The sequence below is a fragment of the Carettochelys insculpta genome, chromosome 6, assembly GCF_033958435.1.
Source record: "Carettochelys insculpta isolate YL-2023 chromosome 6, ASM3395843v1, whole genome shotgun sequence".
Lineage (NCBI taxonomy): Eukaryota > Metazoa > Chordata > Testudines > Carettochelyidae > Carettochelys > Carettochelys insculpta.
The window spans coordinates 13623717-13647138 of NC_134142.1; the positions used below are offsets into that span (position 1 = coordinate 13623717).

Consider the following 23422-nt stretch of genomic DNA (forward strand, 5'->3'; position numbering starts at 1 on the left):
ATTTAGAAAGAAAAAATCAAATACAGAGCTACAAAAATTAGGAATAACTGCGTAGGTGGTAATACAGCTGAAAAGAATCAAGGAGTCATAGTGGATCACAAATTGACTATGAGTCAGTACATGATGCAGCTGCAAAAAAAGAGGCTCTTATGATTCTAGGGTGCATTAACAGGAGTTATGTATTAGGCAGAACAAACCCTGCATCTTGACGAGTGGCTAGACTAGATGATGCTTATGGTCCCTTCCAATCATAGGATTCTGTGTAAAACACACGTGGCAATTGTCCTGCTGTACTCGGCAGTGATGAGACCCGAGCTGGATCACTTTGTCCAATTCTGGGCAACAGATTTTAGGAACAAAGTGACCGAATTGCAGAGAGTCCATTGGAGAGCAACAAAAGTAATAAAAGATTTAGAAAGCTTGCCTTATGAGGAAAGTTTGAAAAAAGGGGCCTGTTTAGTCTGGAGCAAAGAAGATGGGGAGGGGAGCTGATAACAGTCTTCAAATATATTAAGCTCTGTTATAAAGAGGACATTTATCAGTTGTTCTTCATGTCCAGTGAAGGCAGGAGAAGAATCTACAGCAAGAGAGATTTAGATTGGATATTAGGAAAAACCTTCTAACTAACAGGATAGAGTAATTCTGGAACAGGCCTTCAAGTGAAGTTGTGAAACCTTCATCACTGGAGGCTCTTAAAGAACAAACACCAGTCAGTTATAAGAGGTATACTTGGTCCTGACTTAGCACAAGGTACTGGTGACCTCTAAGAAATCCATTCAGGCCCTGCATTTCTATGACTATTAAACATTTCCTAGTAGCATTTTCAATTTTTCTAAGGCTGATGAAAATTTTATCACAATTAAAAAAAAAAGGCAGGATTGAAAAGTGGCCCACAACTTGAACAGCTGGAATTGAAAGCAAATTCCATACTTTATACAGATATAGGTTTTAGGTTGTCACGGGATTAGAAATTAATCATGATTAAACACATTGTTAAACAATAACAGAGTACCATTTGTTTCAGTATTTTGGATGTTTTCCACATTTTCAAATGTATTGATTTCAATTTACAACACAGAATAAAAGAGTACAGTGCTCACTTTATATTTTATTACAATTATTTGCACTGCAAAAGAAATAGTCTTTTTCAATTCACCAAATACTAGTACTGCAGTATGACCACTTTACCATGAAACCTGAACTTACAAATGTAGAATTCTGTAAAAAACCTGCATTCAAATATAAAACAACATAAAACTTTAGCACCTACAAGTCATTAAGTTCTATTTCTTGTTCAGCCAATTGCTCAAGCAAACAAGTTTGGTTACAATTTCAAGGTGATAATGCTGCCATCTTCTTGTTTACAGTGTTAACAGAATGTGACAGCTGGAGTTTGCAAAGCATTGCTGTAGCCAGCATCACAAGATATTTACGTGCCAGACCACATGAAAGATTCATGTCTCTCTTCACGCTTTGGTCACTATTCCAGAGGCTCAGTAGACTTCTGGTTGTGCCCTGAAGATGGCTTCTTTTGGGCAGCTCCTCACAGCAATCTTAATTCTGGCATTTCCTAATTGTTGGGGCTTTCTTTTTGCCCCCACTAGCCGTGTCTACACGTGCACGCTACTTCGAAGTAGCGGCACTAACTTCGAAATAGTGCCCGTCACGGCTACACGCGTCGGGCGCTATTTCGAAGTTAACTTCGACGTTAGGCGGCTAGACGTCGAAGTCGCTATCCTCATCAGGAGATGGGGATAGCGCCCTACTTCGACATTGAACGTCGAAGTAGGGACCGTGTAGTCATTGCGCGTCCCGCAACTTCGAAATAGCGGGGTCCTCCATGGCGGCCATCAGCTGAGGGGTTGAGAGACACTCTCTCCAGCCCTTGCGGTGCTCTATGGTCACTGTGGGCAGCAGCCCTTAGCCCAGGGCTTCTGGCTGCTGCTGCTGCAGCTGGGGATCCATGCTGCAGGCACAGGGTCTGCAACCAGTTGTTGGCTCTGTGGATCTTGTGTTGTTTAGTGCAACTGTGTCTGGGAGGGGCCCTTTAAGGGAGCGGCTTGCTGTTGAGTCCACCCTGTGACCCTGTCTGCAGCTGTGCCTGGCACCCTTATTTCGATGTGTGCTACTTTGGCGTGTAGACGTTCCCTCGCAGCGCCTATTTCGATGTGGTGCTGAGCAACGTCGAAGTTGAACATCGACGTTGCCAGCCCTGGAGGATGTGCAGACGTTATTCATTGAAATAGCCTATTTCGATGTTGCTACATCGAAATAAGCTACTTCGATGTAGGCTTCACATGTAGACGTAGCCACTGTGTGCTTGACGTGGCTCCACTAAGAACATGCATTTGCCCTAGCTTTGTGTGTGCGGTTTTCTACATTTTTTAAAAAGCAAACATGCAAAACACAGATATTCCATCACGCGGAATCATATTGACTGTTCAGATGGACAGACCATCATCAGGATGGGAACCCAAACTCTTTAGATGCACAGTCCCCCTAACTGAAGAGATGACTAGCAGTAGCAACTGGCTGTTAGTCTGTATTTTGACCAGTCTCTAGAGGGGAATATAACACGCTTGTTAATGGTAATTTGTATAACAATTGGATAGATGACAAAGGATTGTTGGGAACCAGGAATCCTAATTTCTGTTCCTGGCTCTAGAGAGTACAGACCATACCACAGCCACACAGATTTGCAGAGTCACACCTTTTCAGACTCATATCCTCATACACATACCCTTTCACAGTGGAACAGCCTACCATTTTAGTCTTAATTCATACGAATATTAAAATGTATATATTGACCACAGTTAGAACCCAGATGAGAAACTGAAGGCGTAAGCTCCTTTCTCCCACCAGTAAGAGACTTACACTTAAAATAATTAGTACTTCTTGCAAAGTACTATTGTAGGTGGCTTTAAAATGACTCAGTATTGTGCCCTGGATAGCACACATGCATTGCTAGTGTCTCAGAGCTATTCCTAGGCTACCTGTCAGGAAAATTCACAGATGAACAAACTACCAAGAGACATGTTACCCAAGTGTGAGCTTCTCTGCATTTGGAATCAAAATAACACACAATTACATAAGGGGATTAATTCCAAGGGTTCCTTTTATCACAGTCATCCTGCCACTCATTTTTGTTCTGTTACCTTTGTTTGGGGTGGGGTAGAGGGTTCCCAATTACACTTTTTGAACTTGAAATGTTACAGTAATTCTTTGCTGCTCTTGCATTACATTACAAGCCCCATTTCATAAACTGTCCACTGGCATTTTTGCATGAAAAATTATTCATACACCTTTATTTTTCATTTCTGCATGCAGTTTAGCATACATACATTCAAGTGCCCATTGAAATAAATAGTTTTGCAACTACCTGGCAAGGGGGTGCATTGTAACTGCAGTAAATAGAAATGTAAATTAGGCATACCATTACATATGAGCTTTTGCAAGCCCAGATGCATGCAATCACAATGTAGAAACTCGGGTGCGGGAAGAGGATTGTATTTGTCCCTGGACATGCTGCCAAACAATCCTAAAAAGCTCACCATAAGTGGACAGCTGATTCTAAGAGTGTTCAATGGCCCTCAGAACATCACCTCCATACAGAAGAAATCTTAGTTGCAGGACTCCTCCCTCTCCTCAAATGGGGAGCAGAGTCGAAAGATCAAAATCTAGATTCTTCAAAGCAGGCTAGTGGATTTAGCCATATCTCTTCCCTTAAGGTCAGAGGTTTATCTTCCATTAATTGTAACAGACTTAAAATTAATGCAAGCTGCATTCCTAAATCCCCTAAACAACCCTGATAATGTCAGTCTGGGCATCTAACTAGCATTTTTCACTCCTGCCCAGTCATGACAGGCTGAGTGGCTCTTACATGGCTCAACATTTGGCAAGAAAAGTTCACTTTCCTGCTGACTACAGAGCCAACAGTGGTTCTAACATGAGCCCAGAACAAAGGGTTTGATGTACCCATTGTAAGGGGCAGTGCGCAGTGGGCCTACCCCAGCGGAAGCCTCAGGAGCCACATTGCCCAGGAGAGGCAGAACACCTGTGGGAACTCCCCAGAGAGCCAGGGCAGCGCACTTGCTTCTACCCACTTCTTGCAGGCAAAGAATACCCCCACCTGCAAGCAGCCTGTTGTGCTGGCACGGGGTGGAGGGGAGGGAACCATGCCCCATTCCTTGGTGCTCTCTGTCCCCGAAGACATAAAATGGAGAAGCCCTGAAGTTCCACTGGGTCTCACAGCTAAAGGGTTTCAGCATCTGACCTACAAAAAAGTCCCAGGTTTGCAATGAAACATTTCTGGTGCCTTCTCCATCCTGCCCTACAGCATTAGAGCCAGATTCTTCCTAGTGTTTTAGCCCTAACCTGAAGTTGATGGAGCTGCATGAGGCTTTAAGTCAGGGCTGAAATCTTTCCCAACAGAAATCCCACTGACTGTACTCAGCTTTGGAACTGTCCCTGGGGCGCTGCTCATTAGAGCCACTCATGTGAGTAGGGAAAACAGAACAGGGTCCTAGGCTCTATTATGTGTGAAAAAAATTAAGTAAAAAGTCCAAACCCCTGGCATAAAAATACGTTATCCAAAATGTAGCAGCGTCTCATGAAGGCTCAACATTGAAACTTGAAATGTTCCCACGCGCCCTCTGATCCCCCTCTGGGATGTCACAGGAGAAGGGCGTAACCAAGGGCTTCATTCCTCCTCATGACTCATCCCTGGTGCCCTATCTCTGGTGTATAAAGAGGAACGGATGCCCCGTGGGGCTAGTTACACTACAGATACAGGTTACAAAGACTCTTCCCCAGGTTGCTCATCTGGACTGGATGCTGATCAGAAGACATCAGTCCCCCCTTATCATCCAGTGGTCATTCATTAGCATACAGAGAGATCATCGCCTCTGTCAAACAGACACGTGTACGTATCACATACACACAAACCACCATCACAAGCAAGACTAGTACTGGGGACAGAGAAGCTCAGATCATAAGCTTCTTGGGAGAGGGGCTGTACCTTGTTCACACAGCATAAGACACACTGGGTACATCTAGAATATGCAGCAAATTGACCCAGTCAGGGTGGATCTTCCGGAGTTCAATTTTGCGTGCCTGATAGAGACACATGATATTGAACTACCTGGGATTGGCAGTTGACCCCTGTACTCCTCGAAATCACAATGAGTAAGGAAGGTCGATGGGAGAAACTCTCCCGTCGACCTCCCTCTGTGAAGATAGCCAGTTAAGTTGACTGCAGACAAGTCAGTTCTAACTATGCAACTATGTATCTGCAATCGCCTTACCTGCGTAGTATAGACCAAGCCACTCTTTGGGCTCACTACGTCAGCAAAAGGCCAAGAACTGGATGGACATGGAGGCTCAACTATGTTTTCTGTCTTTGCAGGGGGATTTTCCATAAACATTGGAAGGACAGCAGGATGATCCCTGTGCCACTACTCACCACACCTCAGTGGATGGACAGAGCATGTGGCAACCCTGAGTTACCAATCTAGCTCACTTTACACATGCAATCTCTGCTCAGTGTTCCTCACAGGCCCCCTCTTGCACCTCAGACCTATTCCTCCAACAACATTTTCCTTGGAAACTAAAATTACCTCATGGCCTCTGCTCCCAGACTGAGGGAGGGACCCTGTCTCTGTTACCTGAGCAGTGCCTCATCCTAAGACCCTTAGAGCATAAGAATGGCCATATTGGATCAGCTCAAAGGTCCACCTAACCCAGTATCCTGTCTTCTTACAGTGGCCCCAGAGAAAATGAACCAAACAGGTAATCAAGTGATCCATCCCTTCATCCTCTCTGACAAACACAGGTTTAGGATGCCATACCTGACCATTCTGGCTAATAGCCTTTGATGGACCTACCCTCCATGCAAGTTATCAACTTCATTTTTAAATGCAGTTATGGTTTTGGCCTTTACAACATCCTCTCGCAGGGACTTCCACAGACTAACTATGTGTTGTGTGAAGAAATAATTCCTTTTGTTTGTTTTAAACCTGATGGCTATTAATTTCTTATGGTGATCCCTAGTTCTCATGTTATGGTAAGGAGTAAGTAACTTTTCCTTATTTACTTTCTCCACATTGGTCATTATTTTGTATACTTCCATCAGTCTTTTCAAGTGAGGTCAAACAGGCAGGCTTCGTCAAAACTTCCATTTACTTTTCTGGTTTCAGGTTATAATAAGAGGTGGCATGTCTCGCAGGTTAATTCCTAAAACAAACACTTTCTAAAATTTGCAGACAAGCTCCTACATTTAACTTATTAAATGAGCAAATTATTCTGGAAATGAAGCAGGGACGGAGAGTTGATAAACAGAATGCATAAATTAATTCTCTTAATGAAGGAAAAACATCTTAATGAAGAAAAAACACTCTGCATCAATATTAAGCAAGCTGTACAACTAACTGGCAAGATGAGGTCACTCCTCTGATTCTCCCAAGCAAACTGGTCTGTTAGGCTGATCTGTTCTGATGGATAAATGGATTCTACACTTCAGTGAGTCTTCACCTATAGAAAATGTTCTCCTGACAACAGAATATGCACAGTTCTGCACACCTAGCCCAATAAACTTAATTTTCTCTAGACTGGCAGATTGCACTCTCCTGTTCACACCAGCTTAAGAAATGACTCCTTTTCCAGCTCAGATGACCCTGCATTCACTGTGCAGACAGGGTCACATATGTAGTTTACACAGACACTTTCATCTGAGCCCCTTGGAACTAAGGCAGCAGGATTTGCAAAGAGGAGAAGGAGAGTTAAGTGCACCACTTTGACATTCAATGGGAATTGAGCATCTAACTTTAGCAGGCCCCTTTGGACACCGCAGACTGTAGCAGATGCTTATGAATATTCTACCTGTAAGAGAGGCCGTGTAGAAAAAAGGGGAACTCATCATCTGCATGCAGTGAAGTGTGTTATGGGTTGAAGTTATAGTGATAGGAAAATGAGGCTCTGTTTGAAATATGAACTCCCAGACGCTCAGCACAGTCAAAACTGCATCACAATGCACACCATGAAAAGAGTACCTTTCTCTGTTCCCAGTGATCTTAGATGTTAGTAACTGAAGGGATAACATTTAGCTAGAATGTAGTTTGCAGAGCTGGTTGAAAAATTAAAAAATAAAAGCTGAAAACAAAAATAAAATTCAGGGCTCATTTTATGACCAGCTCTAGAGATTTTCATGTTGACTGCGTCCCTATGACATACAAGTTCTTCCTCTTCATGCAAAGTTATGTTACATGTTTTAGATTTAGCAGAATTATAAATGCATTTGGAAAAGTCCCTTCCCACATACAAATACTTTTAAACTGAATGATAAGAAACAAGCCTAACGAACACGGGTACAGTGTTCATTCCTCGTAAGAAGCAAACATCATCATGGAAAGAATTTCAAATCCATTCCAAAAGATAGGGAAGAGGTCCCCAGTGTGAATTCTTCCATTAACCTAAATAGGAGGGGAGTCAGAGAACACACCAAGAATAAATTCTAAGGTCTCAGCACTGCAAGCTGCTCTCTATATGCAGACTTCAGCATCTGCATGGTACCCCTTCGTTGCACATGTATAGTGGCAGTATTGCAGCCAATGAAGTTAATCAGAGGTGCAATTATTGCTAATTGGAAACTTTATTATGAAACACACAAAAGGAGATCCCTCCCCCTCCCCCTCACACTGCTTGTTTAACCCACACCTGCTTAGTCATGGGATTGAATCTGGCACCTCAGGCTATGAAAGGAAAAGTTTCCTGCCTAAAATAAAATATGCACTCTGACACCCACACCCTCATCTCCACCTGTGTATGTCCCAGTTCATAGTAAAGGAGACAAAGAATAAAACACATGCAGACTTGTGTGGAATAAATTTTGTTATGTGTGCCCAGGCATGTGTGTATGTGCACCACCTGTGGAAATATATGCTGCTGGCTGTGGGTGCTACTAATCAGCTGGACAGCACCCGAATCTATCCTGAGTGGCCATGCAAGCCTTCAGCTTACAGGGAGTACTGGTCCCAACTTCCTTTTATCCTTCACCCCTAGAAGACTAAGGCTATTTCTAGGGGAACTGGGAATCTGACCTCCAATGAGGTTGAATCCTGAGCTGCATGTATCATAGCTTCTAATCAAGGGCACAGGGGAAGTTTCATCTTAGGCTCTCATAGCTCCTGTGACTCCAGAGTGTCAGAATTCTTCAGGGAAGGAGATCAGCAGTTAGTATTTTAAAGATTAAAAACCAAGCAAGAAAACACACTGGAAGAAAACTGTTCTCAGTTGGCTTTCAAAGCTGGTCAAAAATTTGTAATCAAAGTATTTTCTCAAATAAAATACATGTCCACTTAGTTAACAGAGCTTCTCTGGTATCTGTCATTAAAATTGTGTTTTTAAATTTTTGAGCAACTGAAAGCCAAAGAGTTTTCTATTTTTGAAAAACAAAATTTTGGGGGCGTTAGAAATTTTCAGCAACAAACTGGACATTCTGCAAAAAAGTTTCACCACAACCAAAAAATAGTTTGAAGAAAAAAAATTTCCACCCAGTCTGACTAGATTTCTCTATTATAAATAGGGCAACCAAGTATCTGTCACTACTGGAAGTATCCCCTGGGCTCTGTGACACTTCCCAGAAATTCAGCTGATTTTACTGAAATCAAGGCTTTGCCCCAGTTTCAGCAAATCTGGTTAAAAGTCCACACAGACAAAGCTCCTGGGCCCTATTCTGCTAGTTTCACTCCTCCCCTTTCCACTCTGGCTCCCTTCTCATCCCTCAACTTTGCTGCTAAAGTCAGACCCAGCTGGTGCTGGGTTCTGGTTCTCATGAGTCACACCCTCTTTCTCCTCCTCCACCTCTCAGATTGTGAAGTGCTCCTGTGACAGAGTTTGGCTTGCAACCCAAAACAGGGCAACATGACAGAATCAGGAATGAAGGGACTAGACCAAAGTGTCTCAGCATAACTGTCAGACATAAAAGAGCGCGGCTGGCTAGACAGTAGCACTGTGAGGCAGAGGTTTGGTTCTATTTCAACAGCAAAGTAAGTATTGGGAAAGGACAAAAGGTGGGAGCTGTAATTGGAAGCTACAAGGCTTGGGTGTGGGAACAATGACATGCCCAGCCACCACCTAACATCTCCCTCATGCCCCAGTTTCCGTACACATTTTTTCTGCCCAATGTCCCTCTCCCACCAAGACAAATCCATGCTGCTAAGACCCTCATGAATTTCTCCACTACCTTGTTTCATGTATTACATGCTGGATACTACCATCAGGGGACTCCGTATTTTGAAAACCAAACGAGCTCTTTATTAGACAACTTTTTACAACTGCAGCTGGCATTCCAACCATATGTACACAGGCTGGAACACGGTCCAAGCTCTTCCCTCCTGCCTTCTCTGCAAGTTCTAGGCAGGTTGCTCCTGTGGGACAAGTGCCTCTGCCCAAAGTTGCCAAAAACATTCATTATGGCCCATTCCCTTTCAGTGAAGCCCAGCCCTAGGGAAGGTTTGGGAAGGTTCTGAAATTGGCCCAAGGGATTTATCTTGCAGTTCAGTCCCACTTTAGCTGGTTCTCCAGCCCCAGGGGATATGGCCAGACAATACAAGAACACAGCAAACAAAACAGATCCTTATCATGTTGCCATCAGACATTTTTACATCTAGCTCCGGACCAAATGCTTTCAAGCAAGGCTACTCCTGGCACGGGACAGGGCTCAGTACAGGATGCAGATAGGGTTTTATTATTTACTGATTCAGAGTGTACAGCACTGCATATATGGGGTCAGAGCCTCAGATTGTCACAGCTCTCATGTAGCAGAGAATCTGGCCTAAGACTGTACTTACATTCCCTTACCTCTCAGACTCTTCTTTCCTGTGCCTGGCACCATTGTGTTGAATCTTCACGATTCTCACACTGGATGGGAAAGCTGTCTTGTTTGTTTAAGGAATCTTCTTGCTTGTCATTTTCTTTGCCCATATGCTTTTCTGGGGATGTTTTCCTCTGTACACTCAACACTCTCACAGCAGCTGATGATTCATTTTGCACTTTCTCCAAGAGACAGATGAGAAAAATATGACCAGTTCTGGGGAGGGGAGACCAGAGAGGTATTTTCTCCATGTCAGAAAGTATTGTCTATAAAGAGCTAATGGAGAGAAGGGCAGGGTAATAGCTGTGGCCAGTAAACCACCAAGAAGATGCCAAGAAGGGGCTAAGGGAACCTCTGCCATAGTTCACCCAAACAACAGGTGGAACGGTTCTCCCACACCCAAAAGAAAAGAAAGTAAAGAGCCAGCTTCAGGCTTATTTCAGTCTTCAGCAAAAGCAAAAGTGTGCGATTGTTTGCAGCTGGGACCTCCACAAATGACAAAGATGGCCCACAAAACGCTGCACATTGCAGCACTTTGGAAATGCTCTAAATACCATGTACCCATTCCTAAGAGAATTAGAGAACTGGATTGGGAAAGGCTCCGTCTACTGGCAGCATAAGACTTGCCCAACCAGGAGAGATACCGATCAGTCCAATAGCCTTTCTCCAACTGTGGATTTCACAAGAATTTCAGAGGAAGTTGAAAAATCCCCCAAAATGCACCTGGCTAATTGTTCAGCTAATTGTTCAGGGAAAAGATGCTTCTGCTTCCAGCTGCTGATGAGCTTACCTAGGAGGGTTGAGTGCGTTTATATTTTTATCCTAGCTGACGTAATCACAGTTTCATAATGAAAGGCTATAGAGGACATTTTTGTTTTTCAGTTTGCAGATTGGAGAAAGGTCAGCTCCAGATGATTCTTCCACTGCTACAGGTCACAAGGCAGAGTGGCTTGTGGACAGTGTGACATGAATAAAGTCTTTAATGTACTGCTCACCTCCACACCAGTAGTGTAGCCAGAAGGGGACATGGGGTGGGTGGGCCATGATGGGGGTAAGGGGACAGGAACTGCTTCCCCACAACCAGCATGGGGTGGGAGGGTGGGGATAGACATGCTGGCCAGGGAACAGAGAGATTCACCTGGAGAGCAGGGTCTGCATGCAGGGGATTGCCTGGGTGTGACAGCCCAGTGCAGGTTCTAGCCCTGCTGCTTCCATTCTCTGGAAGGAGTGCTGGGCACAGCAGGGTAATCCCCTGGCCCACTGACCCCTGCTTCCTTGCTGAAGTACCTGGCAGAATAGGGGAAGGCCCTGAACCCAACCCTGGTCTGTGTCTGGAACACCAGGCAGAGCAGAGTTAGCCCCTGAGCCCCGACCCCACTTCCAAGCTGCAGTGTCTGGCAGGGCAAGATACGACCCCCACAAGCTGCAAACCTGCTCCCCTGCTGCAGCATCGGACACAGAGGGCTAGCTCTCATCCCTCTCCCAGGCTGGAGCATCTGGCAGTGCGAGGTAAGCCCCCACACTTTGATCCCACTCCCTGGTCGGAGTGCAGGGTGAGCTGGTGGAGTGGGGCAAGTGCCGGGGTACACAGACAGCCATGGGAAGCTGTGGGAGTGGGGCCTGGATGCAAAGTGGGTGGCTTGCGACCCACTCAGGCACACCCCTAACTACCTCCCTGTTCCAAAGCACAGAAAGCCAAGGGGAAAACAAAGACTGATTGCGCAGTTGCCAAATATTTTCTGACATGGAGTTGGGAATTTATCAGTGAAAAGTCAACAGAGTATCAACCACTAACCCCCAGGTCTAGCCTTAAACAGGACAAAGCATCCAGCAGAGGGGGCTTTTTTGCAGATTTCTGCAAAGCACAAGAATGCATAAACACTGCTGGAAGCGTGGTACAGACTTAGGTTGTTTGCCTTCCAAAGGGAGAGAATTGGCTTAATGGCGCTACACCAGTTTACACCAGCTGAGGATCTTGCCCTAGGTTTTTCGCTTGGTCTTCAATGAGAGGCCTTGTTCCATGTACGGTAGTGAAAAGACTTTTTGTCCTGCTCCCTAAAGAAACCCCTCTGGTATTTTTAAAGGAATCTAAAGGAGTTGCGACCTTATGAATACAGAGCCTGTAAATACTCTCCTCAAACATCTCAGTTGTATTTAAACGACCCTCGAAAACTTACTTGGGATTTAAAATGTGACAGTGTTTTCCTTATGGGTTAGAATGTGTCTTTCTTTATTCCGCCCTCTTTAGGGACTCCTGGGGTTTCTACATTACACAGAATTCTGGTGTGTGCATCTGAATGACTCCACAGATTATACTTTAGGTGGGTGACACTGGAAAATTAAGGCTCCACGAGTATAGGCTGAGTTCTAGAAAATGGCATTCATGAATTCATCACACCTCCAGGCCGAATGCATTGTACTCATGGGGTTCCTAGCATCCCTCCATTCATCTCCTAAAGCTCCAGGGGTGTCACCTTGCTAGGCATAGGCTAAAGACACCACCCAGGCTGTGGCCAGGGCAGACTTCAGGGGTACCGCCACCTTGCATGCCAGGTTACACAGCCACTCACTCAAAATTTGGACGGAGTAGGGTGTAGAGGCTCCTGGGCCCTCATAGGCTGGTCAAGCTGATGGCATCTGAGAGGGGAAGAATTTGGTCAGGTACAGGCAGAGAAAAATCCATGGTTCCCCTACTTTAAGTAGCACTATGCAGCCCCTACGCCAAATCCTGCTCTGTTTTAGGGACTACTTGCAACCCTGCCAACCCCCTCCCTCTTTCCAGGGCTTTGTGAACCCACTCCTTCAGCACCATTCTTCTTTCTTTTCCTCCTGTCTCAGAACACTCGCTCAGGATGTCAACATTTTAAACTCTATTGAGATGATGGGCAGTGAGTGTTAAGAATAGACGAACAGCTGTACTGGGTCGGACCAATGGTCTGTCTAGCCCAGCATCCTTACTTCTGACAGCAGCCAGTACCAGATGCCTCAGGCAGAACAAACAGAACATGGCAGTTTCAAATGATCCCTTCCCTATTGCCAAGACCCAGCTTTTAGCAATCAACAGGTTTAGAGATGCCCAGAGCATGGAGCTGCCCCCTGACTGTCACTGACAGACCTATCCCCCCAGGAACTTCTCTAATTTTTTTTTGAGCCCAAAGAGTGGGGATATTTCCACAGAAGTGCCTTGTTTGCCTGCAACTCACTCACTGTGGGCTTGTCTATGTGATGCTTTGATCCACACCAGAGTAGTATAAATTTCAGTCCACATGAGACTGTTGTGATGAACTGGCCCGTGTGGCCCTGCTGGTGTACGCTGTAATTTCCTTCATGTGTGTTCATGTCATTCCATTTCAAACGGACCTATGTAATGCACACAAGGGAACTTCTAGTGAACAGCAGCAGGGCCCACATGGGCCGGTGAGTGCACAATATGATAATGAAGATTAAAATGTACACAGTGTTCTAGACTAAAGCAACATGTGGACAAGTGCTCAGTTACATCAGCGTGACAGTAGAATCAGACCCAGGGCTTCTAGATATCTATGGGCATCTACCTTTGGTAGGAGTAAAAGAGTAAGAGAGTTTTATCAAACGCTGAGTTGGCTCGTCACTAACATGGATGTAGTCAATTACCACCCCCTTTAATTTAAAGAGGTTGGCTGTTGCAGTAATGAGCTAATGATTTTAACAAACCATCAGAGAGGATGGGGGTGGCTGTGTGGAAATCCTGATTTTAGGCCAATAAATAAGTCTAAAAATTTGGTCTTGTCTAAACTGAAGGTGGCTGCCCTCATTAGCATAGCACCCTGCTGCAGACCACTGGGGGTAAAGGCCCCATTCCCATTCAGCCCCATTATCCAAAGTAAACAGGACATTGCAACTGGAGCAGAATTCTCCCAGGTAGGCACTGTGGATAATAGCTACAGCCTGTCCTGAAGGAGCACCTCACAAGACAGGGCAGTGTAGGGGCTATGGCCAGACAGGGCTGGAGCTGCTGTGGAGCTTCTGGGCAGCATTGTAACTGTACTAGGACAGTTAAAGAAGATTGATGTAACATCAGTTGATCTCTAGGCCTGTATAAATTCTTCTACAGCCCCAGAAAGGGAGGCTGCAAAGATGCATAGGGGAGATCCTTATAGCTGGTCCACACTTAAATTTTAAACCTACCTAGCTGCATCACTCAGGGGCGTGAATTGTTACACCTCCGAGCACTGTACTTAAGCTGGCTGAACCCCTGGTTGTAGGACAGCCCAGCACCTGCAGATGCCCCATCAGGCTTGTGATCTCAAAGTGTTATTGGCCAGTAAGTACCATCCAGGGTTAACAATTTAAATTCCAAGGCTGATGGGAACAACAGAGCAAACATAGATCTCCTGCCAGTTAATACACACTGAATTATTGTGTGTTCTAAAGCATATTTTTTAAAAAAATGTCTAAAGACATTGATTTGGGGAATAAACACCATTCATTATTTGGAAAATGCATTTGTTGCTAATTGTTGCTTTTCAGAGTTATACTAAATAGATGTTTCCTGTCCAGAGTTGAAAACAATGTTATCCCCAAGCCAAGTAAAAAAAAAAAAAAGTAGAAGATCATTTTAAAGAATGGAATATCTCCTGGGCTTACAGTAATGGTTGATGTAGAAAGTAATGTCAGCAGCTGCAAACAATTGATCAATAAAACATTGCAATACAGAAAGTGGGTTATGTTCCATCACTCATACCCTTGTCCTCTTTTTTCATCTCTTCCCACTTACCTTCTCAGTGCCTTTCCCCACTTTCTCTTTCATCACTCTGTAAAGCACAGGCAGTTATGAAACTGAAAATAGCTGCATTCCTGTGCAGCAGGTCTCTGCAGTCCCAGGCATGGACTCAGGATTGATGGGAGCTTTAGCTCTGAGCAGCAAGCTTTCACCACATTGTCAGTTGCAAGGCAAAACTGACAAGGATGAACCTAGTCAATATCATTCTGGTACCAACACAGCACAGGAAATATTGCTGTGTAGGAACCTAAGCCAAAATTTTCTTAACATGGGACCGCTTTATAAAATCTTATTTTTCAAGGCACTGGGCACCCACAAATCTGAATGATTTGACATACAGGTTCCCATTCCCACTAAAGCCCGGCCACTTAATCTCTGAGTCAGCAATGTACTCTAGTACATGCCTGATTTTATGCATGTGTTTAAATTTAATTTGATGCTAACATTTTAGGTATTCAGATATAAAAATCAGGTGTAGAAATTGGGCATTAATATTTTACACAAAAGCTCCTAATCTGTTATCAGTAAGGAAACAGTCCAGTGACACTGTTTCTGCCAGGTGTTTTGCTAAAAAAAAAAAAATCGTTATTGAACACGTGCGCGTGCGCACGCACACACACACACACACCACCCCCATTTATACCATCTGTTTGCTCCTGGGACTTTAAGGATCAATCCCCTCTTCATGAATGAAGCTCAACTTAGAGGTGACCTCGACTATTTTAGGTCTAAGAATTCCACACTCTCTCTGTTCTCTTCTTATCTGATCTGTAAATCCTATTGGTCAGTAACAAGCCCCCACTGGAAAAGCTTCAATACAAAGCAAGTATCAGAGGGGTAGGTATGACAAATGCATCTGATGAAGTGGGTCTCTGCCTACGAAAGTTTATGCTCCAATATATCTGTTAGTCTACAAGGTGTCACAGGACTTGTTTTTGCAAATAGAACGCAAGTTTTGTAGTGCAGTTTGAGAAGCTGTGGCAGGATTTATCTATGAACATTTAAGGAACTATGTGCAACAACTGTTAATAATTTAATCCAATCAATATAACAAGTGGGGAAAATCATTCAAGAAATGCCTAAAATCACCAGGATGAAATTCCAACAGACCAGTGCTGAATTACAAAATTACTATCTATTATGGCTGATTTATCTTAGTTAACTCAAGTGATTAACTTCAAAAATAATCACTATTAATTGCAATTTTAATCGCACTGTTAAACAATAATAGGATATCAATTTAAATTTATTATAATTTTGGATGTTTTTTCTACATTTTCAAATATATTGATTTTAACTATAACACAGGACAGTGCTTACTTTTCATTATTTTTATGAAAATATTTGCATGAAAAGGCATATGAATGTTTAGCTTATCTGGCATGTAAATACTTTGCAACTTCAGCTACAATGATGTCATGTGAACACCAGATGTCAATTTCAGGTGACTATGTAAATAAGAAGCACATGTAAAGAAATTTGTTTAAGTGGCTGACTGAACAAGAAGCAAGACAGAGTGGACTTGTAAGCACTGAAATGTTATGTTCTTTTGAGTGCAGTTATGTAAAAGATAATTTTACATTTGTAAGTTGTACTTTCACAATAAACAGATTGCACTGTAACACTGTGGCTATGTCTACACTTATCAAAAACTTCGAAATGGCCATGCTAATGGCCAGATGGAATAATATTAATGAGGCACTGAAATGCATATTCAGCGCCTCATTAGCATGCTGCCGGCTGTGGCACTTTGAAATTGCTGCGTTTTGCTCCGGTGCAGCTTGTCTACATGGGGGTCCTTTTCGAAAGGGCCCCACCAACATATCCATAGGAATAAGGGGATTTTGATGTTGGTGGTGTCCTTTCGAAAAGGACCCCCGTGTAGACAAGCCGCATGCGAGCAAAACGCGACAATTTCAAAGCACTGAATATGCATTTCAGCACCTCATTAGTATTCTTTGATCTGGCCATTAGCATGGCCATTTCGAAGTTTTTGATAAGTGTAGATACCGCCTGTATGAGATGAACTTAAAAAAACTATTTATCTTCTTTAGAAACCAAACATTTGCAATAAAAATAAAAAGTGAGCACTGTACACTTTCTATTCTGTGTTCTAACTGAATGACATATCTGAAAATGTAGAAAACATTCAAAAATCATAGACTCATAGGAGTGGAAGAACAGAAGAACCAGTGCTTGGTGAAACTTAACCCATGCTCCATAGCGCAATCGCAGTCCTTCTATCTGAACATCCCCAGACACTTTTTCACATCCAGATACTATTGGGTCTTGAATGCATCAAGCTTTCACACTACTAGAACCCTGAAAAGGGCACTCACCTCTTCAGCTGTTCTGAGCAGCAGGGTACAATACACTGTTCTGTTCTCACCCTTGGTCCCTGCTGCTGGCTGACCTAGGTGGGCCTTCTGTGAGCTGGCCATCCACCCCAGTCACAAATTCCAAATGAATCCCTTCCCTGTTTGGGAACTGGGTCAGCCCACTGCTTAGGGTTCCAACCCAGGGACCCTACGCACACAACCACATACATCAACCCTTTCCTGCTATTTCCCTGGGCCATTTTATCTCCAGACATAGCTCAGGACCAACCTCCTCAGATTCTTTTCTCTGCAATCCCTGCCATGTAAATTCAGCCCATCACAAGCTCTGATTACTTGTCAGTCTCCTTTAGCCAAAGCAGGGCCCCCTCTTTCACTCCTTTGCTCCCATTCAGGGAATGGCCTGCAAAGGTCAGGCAGTTCCTTTTATCAGAGCCACCGGACTCTGACTGACTTGTGTTAGCCCTTCTAGCCCATGGAGGACCTGGTCTCTTTAGCTTTCAAGATGGCTGCTCCCAGTGGGGCTTCTCTAGGAAGACCTGGAGGACTCACCACTGCTGTTCTTTTTTCTCCTACCTGGCTGCTTCCTGAGAAGGGGTGCAGCAGAACAGCAGCCCCCAGCATATCCCCTCATAAATCCAATCTGTTCTGCCTTAGAAGGAAGCATGCTTTTTTGTCTTTGCTTGATAAAAATGTGTGTTCTGTAATCCCAGGAAAGAAGAGACCAGTAGGATAATCAGGACTGTTGTTCTTATCCTTACCTTTTCAACATGTACCATTTGCCCTTAATCCATCTCAGAGGGAGGAAGATAATATTGCAATCCAGGCAGCTTGTATAGTAACTCTGGAGCCAAATTGTTCAGTAGCCTGAGTCTCAGAGGAACAGAAGATCATTCCTGTCATACTGTATAATAAATAAATAATTCTAGAGATAATTTTTCGTTACTTAGACTCAAATGCATGTAAGCAGGCCCACCGACTGTGGTGAGTGGGGGAGGAGAGGACAAAGGAGGAAGTTACCCTAGGGCCTGGACATTCAAAAGGTCCTGTGGCAGCAGTGGTACCCTTGCAGTGCATTCCAGGTGGCTCTGAGGGCTGGCAGGGGAGGGGTAGGTTCCAGCATTGTGCACTCTGGGCAGCACTGAGGGCTGGCTGCCCTAGCTCCACCCCTTTCACCCAAGGCCACACCCCTCCCAGAGGTGCAAGAGCCTCCCCTTCTTGCCCAAGGGCCCAGCACAGCTGCCTGTTCTCCTGAACATAAAGCTAGAAAGAAACTTGAATGGCCATCTTTTTCAACAGTACTACCACCTAGCCAATTATTCCCCATTTTGTAGCTGTGCATTTGATTCTTCCTTCCTATTTAATGCACTTTGCACTTGTCTTTATTGAATTTCATTGTGTTGATTTCAGACCAATTCTCCAATTTGTCCTGGTCATTTTGAATTATTAATTCTGTTGTGCTGAATCCCTCATATGTGGACTTCAGGATGGAATACTCCTTTCTCTATCAAATGCTAGTTAACAAACAAGATTTTTGTTGATTGCTTCCATGCCACAAAGCCTAATGTAATTGCTAAATTTATTTCAGTTTCTTCTCTCTCTGATCCTTTGTTATTGCAGATTCCACATTGCTGCTGCATGCCAGAGGGATGCTAAGGAATGGCAGAAGATCCTAACCTATGAACAATTAGCAGAGTTGAAATATCTGGTGTGGCTTTAGCTGAGTAAAACTTAATGCAGAGTGAACTGCGCTGCACCCAAAAGCAAAACTGACTATAGGAGATGTAAACCATAGAATCCTCAGACTAGAAGGGAGGCTAAGAGGTCAGTTAGTTACATCTCCTACTTTCACGACAGGATTAAGTATTATCTAGACCTAGGCTTGCCACCCAAGGGGGGGAGGACAAAGGGGGCAGTTGCCCCCAGGCCTGGCATTTCAAAGGGGCCTGGAGCATTATGTCACTGCTCCTCATGTACCTTGGAGGGGCAGAGCTGACAGCCCTAAGCCCCACCCCTTCCACCCTTTGGCCCGCCCCGGAAGGGGTGGGGAGGTAGGCCCCCCTCCCACCTTGCTCCAGGGCACACAGCAACTGTCGGCGCTGCTGTCTAGACCATCCCTGACAGGTGTTTGTCTAACCTGCTCTTAAAAATCTCCATAAAGAGACATTCCACAGCCTCCCTGAGCAATTTATTCTAGTGTTTAACCATCATGACAGTTAGGTAGTTTTTCTTATTGTCCAATCTAAACTGCTCTTGCTGCAACTTAAGTTCATGGCTTCTTGTCCTAGCCTAAGAGGGTAAGGAAAACAATTTACCTGCCTCCTCCTTGTAACAACCTTTTATGTACTTGAAAACTTTCATCATGTCCCATTTTAACTGCCTATCTTGAGATATTGGCAAGCTAGTGGCTAGAGCACTGGACTGAGCCTCAAGAGAGTGGTGTATTATTCCCAGATTGGCCATGGGGTGACCTTAGGCAAATCATTTAACCTCCCTGTGCTTCATTTCTCCCATTTGTAAAATGGATCTGATGATGCGTAGATGCTTTGTAAAGCACTGTAAGATCTACAGAAGACCAGTGTTAGATAAGAGCTAGGTCTGATTATTATTAAAGAGTCCAATTTTCAGAAAGCGCTGAGACACGGGAAAGGCACCGGAAGCTGGGACCCCAATATCAAAGGCACCGATCACTTTTTAAAATGTAGGACCCAATTTTCAAACTTCCTAAGCAACTGCTGCAAAACTATTGGTTCTCAACATGTCACTGGCCCATTGTTGTGGAGGTCTCTAAGTGCTGATTTGAAAGCCTTACTTTAGACACTCGTGAAAATTCTGGCTTCAGCTTTGGCTGTTACTAGGAGACATCTGAGCAAATTTGTGACACACGTTTTATCTTCTGAACTTTTAATTAGGTTCCCTTTCCAGTGCACATCAATCATACATACGAGCAAAATCTCCTGGCAACAGCCCATTGTCAGAAGTTATTGGTGTGTAACAAATTTCAGTCTGAAAAGTGTCTGAATGCATTTTTAAAATGACAATCTCACAAGCCAAAAGATGGCCACTTTGGGCTTCACTGTCCCTGGATACAGGGGTTCGCTGAGTTGATTAACCAGCCCTGACATAGACAGGCATGATACACCCTCCACCATCTGTCTGTACTGGTGTTACATTGTCCAAGGCCACTGAGTTATGGTCTGCCTAAAGAATAGCTCCCAGAGAACAGCAAAGTGTCAGTACTAGCAACCAGCTGAGAAAACTAATGTTAAACAACACTGGCCATATCTCCAGCATGGCACCTTCTCAGTCAGCAATTTCCACCACTACAGGTTGAACTTCTCTTGTCCGGCACCCTTAAGACCTGCAGTGCTGAACAAGTGAATCTGCCAGACTACAGGAGGTCAATATTGTCTAGCACATTACCAGAGCTTTAGGGGTAAATTACAGCTAAACAAAACCATGGAACACTGACAGCCAGGACCGGTGGCTTTAAACAAACTTTATGGGACCACAGGAAACTTGGCCAAACCCATGATAAGTGGTCGTCTGGCCAACTAAAGTCATGCCAGATTATGGATGATGATGGACAAGAGAGTTCCAGATTAGACAGGTTCCACCTGTAACATCAGCGGAGGATTTGACCCCAAGAGCCATAGTTTCTCATTCTGTAGTCTGCGCCCCTGCTTGAAAATTGCTCCCAACTTTCCTCCACCTGTCAAAAAACTGGGAATTGACCAAGAGTGGTTCAAAACCAGGAACACAGAAACATGTTCTGGGAAAAGGCATTTAGCGTTAAAGTATTGGTACACTCTTAGTTCCTGCCCAGAATGATTTCCTTAAAGACTAAAGAATTTAACGGGGTTACAGGGTCAGAAACTGTAGCAAGTAAAATCAATATCTACATAAAGTGCTGGAGGATACGACATCCTCTTTCCTCTCTTCAGAGAATGCAGCCAAAAGTATCGTATAAAATCTGTCATCCTCCTGGAATTACAAATGTAAGAACGAGAGCTGTGCAGAGCCAGCAGTCAGCTTCATGGAGGATTTCAATGTTTCAAAATTTGGTTTTGTTCTGATTTGCAACAAAAAAAGCAAAAAGTTCTACATTCTCTGCTAAAGAAAACAAAGCCCTGGTTCCCAGGCAGTCTATACAGCAGGCTGCCTCAGGGCAGACAAAAGAAGTCTGGGGGTCCCCTCCTTGGGTCCCCCCTCTCCAAAGCAGCCCACATGGCATGTTGCTGAGGCTTTGGGCAGGAGAGCTGCCAGAAAAGCAGGCTGGTCTCAAACACTGCCTGGCATGCAGGAGTGCAATGGAACCTTGGAACACCATAAAAATCAAACTGTCTGCACAGCATTTTTCAATTTTGATGAATCAGCAAATGCCAATGACAAAACGTTTCTTTGGAATTTTTTTGCAATGACTTCGAGTAATGATCCCGACTGAGGACGCTCAGCAGGCTGTAACTGGAACTTTCATTACCCAAGCACATGCCTCCTTAACTAGAACTCTGGTTAAAGGCCTAATGCCCAGATCCTGAGAGGTAGCTGGGCTCCTAATTCCCACTGGTTTCAGTGAAAGTTAGGAGCCTAAATAAGCTGTGAGGATCTGAGCCTAAGAGCATTAGCTGGCAGCAGGAGTACATGGTTATTCACTATGGACCAATGAAGGGGGAAACATGTACAATACACTTTATACATTACAACAAAAGAAAAGTACTAAAAAAAAAAAGAAGCAGCCAATTTGATACTGGCAGGCCCAGTGAGTATGCATAGTATGGTATATGGCAGTGTTGCCAATTTTTGGTGAGGCATATTCCTGGATGTTTCATCCCGTAATTTTAATAAAAAATTAATCTTCAATTCATGAAGGCTCCAGGACAATCCTGGAGGATTGGCAGCACTAGTGTGAACGCCTGGCACTAGGTCCAGAAAAGGACAATCTAGACAAATTTACACTGCTTTTACACGATTGAAAAAATATGTTGATGATGAAATATCCACAGGTATCTCTGCAAGATTCTTTAGTTAATCAAAAGTGGGAAACTGGTTGTAATCAGTTTTAGCAAAAACAACTTGTGTCTTCTCACCATCCAACACATAATCAGAACAAACCTCCAGACAAACCTTAGTCTATTTTGCTAGATCAAAGGACTCTGCCCAGCAAAGTTCTTGATGCAGAGTCCAGATTTTTAAAGAGAGCTCTGGAAAGCTTCCCAGATTATATATTTTCCTCTTTAATTTACTCCTCAGAGGATAAAGCCAATTCAAAAGGCAGCAAAGGTAGTTCAATTGTTTCAGGTCTACGGCTGATTTATTTGCTCTACTTTTTCTTTCACAGGTGCCACGGTGAACGAGTCCACCTCCCCACTCTCCAAAAATATCTTTTTTGCTGGCTAGCTAGCAAATACAAGCTGACATAGTTGTATACAAAATATGCACAAGTGCACTGCATAGTCTGATTCATCTGTGAAACATCCAACAAGTTAGCTACTTGATATAAACTAGGATGGAAGTGATCTATTCCAAGTAAGGACAAAAAAAGAAAGTCTACTGCAGAGCTGTGAAACAATTTATTTTTTCTTACTCTATGTTCAGACTCCTTTCCTAAGGTTACTTTTCAGTTGTACTCAGATGTCCTGGTGTGTGAGAGAGAGAGAGAGCGAGAGAGAGAGAGAGAGAAAAATGTTATGGAGCATTACATCCCTAAGAGTTTCACCTTAACTCTGACCTGCATATCTGGAAACTGAATTCCAGCATGCCTGAAAAACAACACAAAAATCCAAAGAATGGCAACGGATCCTTGCTTTTAATCACAACAGCTGTTCAAAAGCCATTTATTTTAAAACTGCTGTTGGGGATTCTAGGTAAAGTATTGATGTTCCACTGTTGCATATAATTGCCATTTGAAAAGAAAATATAGAAATTCACTGGATGAAATAAAAATAACCTTATGCAGTTAAATTATTCTGTTCCAGTTTAAACAGATGAAGACTTTATTTTCTGTTATAGGGCCAGCCATAGATCAAGTACATTTCTAAATCTTACCTCTCAAGCTGATCAGAAAGAAGAAAACACTCATTTGTGGTCAGTGACACCACATCCGTGCATCTCCCGATGTGTGCATGCAGTTTACGTAGACAAACACACATGAAATATTGACAGCACAGAATTGGGGAAAAAAATAAAAGTTTGGTCCAACATGTGCAAGGGAGACACAAGTCTATATTTTTGTCTTTGAAGAAGGTGGCAGATCTGGATCAGTTTGTTAAAAAGATTTCTGATTGTGGAGAGATCTATAAACTGGAATCTACTCCACCTCCACCAAATTCTGAAAGCAAGTCCACTGCCATTCATAAAGAGAGTTTTCTGAGAAGGTTAATTGCTTTGGGGTTTGTTCTAATTCTGACACATTTTCTCAGAACTTTTACTTCTCACCCAAAACTTCTTCTGCAGCCT

The 23422-nt window shown here is 43.7% G+C and overlaps 1 protein-coding gene and 1 pseudogene across 1 annotated transcript in view; one reads left to right on the forward strand and one right to left on the reverse strand.

Moving 5' to 3' along the window:
• The window catches only part of RTN1 (reticulon 1), a 195352-nt gene that overhangs the window by 149245 nt on the left and 22685 nt on the right, over nucleotides 1-23422 (reverse strand). The gene's annotated exons all lie outside the window — the stretch shown is intronic.
• Nucleotides 7576-7659, forward strand: LOC142015523 (U4 spliceosomal RNA; annotated as a pseudogene).